Here is a 4,868-nt window from a genome sequence, read left to right as displayed (position 1 = left end):
ATGCTTGTACTAAGGGGCATCTAGGGTGTCTGTCCTTTTATTCTACCCGAAGCGATCTGTTTCAACCCTCCCTCCCAATAAACTTTCATTAATGCATTCTGGTAATTTTTTAATGTATGCCAATCACCCGGAAAAATAATTAACCAACTTAAAGCGGGGCCATACTCCTGTTTTAATTTGAGAAGGTGGTCATAAGTTTTTGCATCCCCAACAACAACTAAATATTCAACATCAACGCCAACATTAAATGAAGTGTGAAGGAAGTTAAGGGCCTTTAACATTGTCTCTTTACAGTCAGCATTTTCATTCATTATAGATAAATATGCAATATTAGACTTTTCTGTGACAGGGTCCCTTTCTAAAAATAGTTTACATTTCAAACTGGGTAATTTATAAGAAGATTCTGTCAAATCTGATATACATCTTTCAAATTGATAAAGTAATACTTCAGAATTAAATTTATGAGACTCTTTCATTTCTTCTTCAGATATTCCAAACTGTTCGAAGGTCAGGGATATTGGAGTGGAAGGGACTATAGACTGAACACAAGATGGGGGTGTAAGAGATAAAGTACTATGATCAATTTCCTTTGGTGACCTTTTTCTTTGCCTAAACTTTGAAACTAATTTGATTTTCTTTGATACTGGCTCATCAGTTTCAGTAACATTACCTATACCTACAGAGATATCTTCACTACTATGTACAGATGAATTTGGCTTGGGAATAAGAAGAGATTTAGGTTTGGGTTGGACGGCTTGAATAGATGTGCCGTTCCACCCTCGGGGACTACCTGTCACAGCTGCATGGGGACTACCACTATTGATGTTGTCTATAGAAGCTACAGTAAAAGAACCTTCTGTTAAATTATAATGATTATCTTCTAATTTCAATTTATCTAACATTCCAGAAATAAATCTTCTATGAGAATCATTGGAACAACATACACCAAGGCGATTTAACAATTGCATAAGATCAGTAGACTGGCTATAAGAATGAATTAATTCTGAATTAATCATGTGAAAAGGATAACTACACTGACCGTCAGAGACAATAAATAAGATAAGGAAAGTAGCAAACAGTCGTCTTAAAAACTTAGAAGAGCTATGGCTAGAATTATCCTTAAGAAATGCCAAATAATGTTCATTCATGTCAAAGGTTTCAAAATCAGAACTTGGTATTTCAGATTTATGCATAGTAAGTACAACAATAAAGTTCCAAACAACCGGATTTATTTCTTTAGAAATTTGCATCATATCAATTTCATGGAGGGATGTTGGACACTGAACAAACTTATCAATGAACTTGGAAGATTCTTGATGGATTAAACTATTCATGTACATCAAAGAAGACAAAAGGCTAGAATTAAGTACGTCTTTGTTAACATCTGTGAACATAGAAGCAACATTGGACTGAATAGACTTCAACTCAAGATCACGCTTATAAGTATTCAATCTTGCTGCATATAAAGCCAAATGGAGGGATTCAATCAAATCACAGTCTTTACTATATAACAATAAACTTAATTTGTTTGATTCACTTGAACTTTTGTGAATTAAAATAAAGTTTCCAAGATCACTTAATAGTCCAACAAGTAACCACTTTGATGTGAAAGAGAATGCATCAACTTCATCACACTGTTCTTCATTTTGGAATTCACTAAGAAGCATTTGGATAGTTTCTACAAACAAATCATATGCATCCACAAGAAGTAAAGATTTGTTCTCTAGAAACATTTCACCTACCTTACAAGAAACCTGGTGCAAAGCTAATTCTGGTATGTTTTCTAGGCTACATTTTACATCCAAAGTTTTCAACATTTCTAAACGTTTCTCCAGATTTTTTTCTTCCTTAACAAGATTACCAGATCTATATAAACATTGATAACAATTGTTGCATAAAATGGAACCTTCTGACAAAGTTGAGTCGGCTAATTTTAAAGCTGATTGTGGGATATTCAATGAAGGACAGAAACGTTTCCTTTTATGGGACCTAATTACCTTACAACAATGCGTGCATTTATCTTCATCACAAAATCGGTAAAACTGGAAATAATGAAATGTGCACAGTGAAATAGAATTTGGCAAAGTGTTACAACCTGCCGCTAAGTCTGAAATGGAGGAAATATATGACATCATGTCATCAACTGAAACATTTTGTCTTTCATGGTTAGACAAATTTTGGCATAAACCAAACTCAGACATAAAACAATTTTTTTCTAGCACTGCTTGAGAGAGTTTTTGTGAGTTATCAGTTAAAGAACTAGAAACGGAATCAGGTTGGGCCTGTAATCGTCGAAATTTACGCTCGCAAGAACGACATACACAGTCTGTACTGGAAAGTCCTGTATTATCAATTACCCAATTTCTAAGTGTATCATTCCATCCCTGTGGATGCCTATACTCCTCAAATGTAGATGGCTTTTTACAATGGGCGCATGCTGAGAAACATGGCCGGCCTGGATGAAAATTAATTGTTTTACCTCCCCCACAACCAAAAAGGGTCACTGTAACAGTCCTATCATGTACTTCTACAACCTTATTTTCATCAAAAAGAATATCACCCCCCATACTAAGGTTTCTACACATAACATTGCATTCACATAAATTACTTATCAATTTCTTCAACTTGCACACCTTAACACATTTGCTAGTTGACCATAGAGTAAATAACTTACCTTTGAAAATGACAAAGAAAGAAAAGAGGCCAAGGGTAACTACGGTTTTACAGGAATCACTAACACTGATATCTTCTCCCCCCTCCTTACTAGAATCACAGGTTACCATATTACCCACATCTCCTCCTTCCTGCTTACTACTCTTACAGGTTACACTATCACTAACATCTCCTACCTGCTCACTACTCTTACAGGTTACACTATCACTAACATCTCCTACCTGCTCACTACTCTTACATGTTACACTATCACTAACATCTTCTACCTGCTCACTACTCTTACATGTTACACTATCACTAACATCTCCTACCTGCTCACTACTCTTACAGGTTACACTATCACTAACATTCATATCATCTCCTACCCCCTCCTCACTACTCTTACAGGTACTAGTACCTACCTGTTTAACCTTTTCCACCCACCCTGAGGGATTAAGGGGCCCACTATACAACATTCTAACCTCTAGCCTAGTTGGTACTGACAACTTCTCCCTCTTAGCTTTACCACTAACCCTCCTACACCTAGCCTTTCCCCTGCTAAACCCTCCTAATACACCTGTACTCTCCTTGCCCTTCCTAAGCTTACAACTACTCCACCCTGTAGGACATATTACATACTGCACATCTTCCCCTTCACAACCAATACCACACACAACCTCACCTTTATCTTGTGCTTCTTTAAACTGACTAAGCCTTTTATTCATCATATTCTTCCACTCACTCTTAGTTAATGTACGTGTGCTCCTTGGCCGGGAAGGACCCTTCCCTGTACTACCCCCCTCTACCTTCCCTGGGGTAACCCTAGGCTTAGGAACAGGTCCCCCCCTAGGCCAGGAAGGACCCTTCCCTGCACTACCCCCCTTTACCTTCCCTGGGGCCGCCCTAGCTACAGCTACTCCCCTGGGCTGGGAAGGTCCCTTCCCCATGCTACCCCCCTCTACCTTCCCTCGGGCCGCCCTAGCTACAGCTACTCCCCTGGGCTGGGAAGGTCCCTTCCCCACGCTACCCCCCTCTACCTTCCCTCGGGCCACCCTAGCTACAGCTACTCCCCTGGGCTGGGAAGGTCCCTTCCCCACGCTACCCCCCTCTACCTTCCCTGGGGCCGATCTAACTACGGGTACTCCCCTGGGCTGGGAAGGTCCCTTCCCCACGCTACCCCCCACTACCTTCCCTGGGGCCAATCTAACTACGGGTACTCCCCTGGGCTGGGAAGGTCCCTTCCCCACGCTACCCCCCACTACCTTCCCTGGGGCCGATCTAACTACGGGTACTCCCCTGGGCTGGGAAGGTCCCTTCCCCATGCTACCCCCCACTACCTTCCCTGGGGCCGATCTAACTACGGGTACTCCCCTGGGGTGGGAAGGTCCCTTCCCCACGCTACCCCCCTCTACCTTCCCTGGGGCCGATCTAACTACGGGTACTCCCCTGGGCTGGGAAGGTCCCTTCCCCACGCTACCCCCCACTACCTTCCCTGGGGCCGATCTAACTACGGGTACTCCCCTGGGCTGGGAAGGTCCCTTCCCCACGCTACCCCCCACTACCTTCCCTGGGGCCGATCTAACTACGGGTACTCCCCTGGGCTGGGAAGGTCCCTTCCACACACTACCTCCCTCTACCTTCCCTGGGGCCGCCCTAGCTACAGGTCCCCCCTGTCGGACTACCCTAGCCCACTCCACCTGTCCCTTGTACTCCCCTGACTTCTGCTCCTCTCCTGGATGCTCCTTGTCCTTCTTCCCACTTCCTCCATCCGTCCCCAACCCAGGCCACTCCTCACCCCTCAACGTAAAGCGATGCTGGCAGCTGCGACGGTGCAGCTGCAGGTAGTGGCTCAAAGAAAAAGAAAGATACTTGGCATAGCTGATGTTCCCTGCTCTACTCAAATGTAAACCATCAACAGAAAACATGGCCCGGCGAGCCCGGCTACCATTGTCAAGGAAAAACACACCCTGGCGAGAACATAGGTGAAGCAAATGAGAGTTTAACTCAGACCGCCTCCTGTCATAGACCTCAGAGTCAAACCTAGGCAGGATGCTAGAGATGACAACAGAGGCTGACGGGAAGCGAGACTTGGTAACAGATATAAGGTAACTGAAATCATCAAGAGTCCGGCTGAGTGGACGGTGCATGGGAAGACAGTTAGTCCCCGCATGCACGAACACCAGGTCAGGCTCCACAAAAGGGTGACGAGAGATGTC

Source organism: Branchiostoma floridae, chromosome 1, assembly GCF_000003815.2.
Source record: "Branchiostoma floridae strain S238N-H82 chromosome 1, Bfl_VNyyK, whole genome shotgun sequence".
NCBI classification, from domain to species: Eukaryota; Metazoa; Chordata; class Leptocardii; order Amphioxiformes; family Branchiostomatidae; genus Branchiostoma; species Branchiostoma floridae.
Note: the sequence above shows the minus strand (reverse complement) of the source record.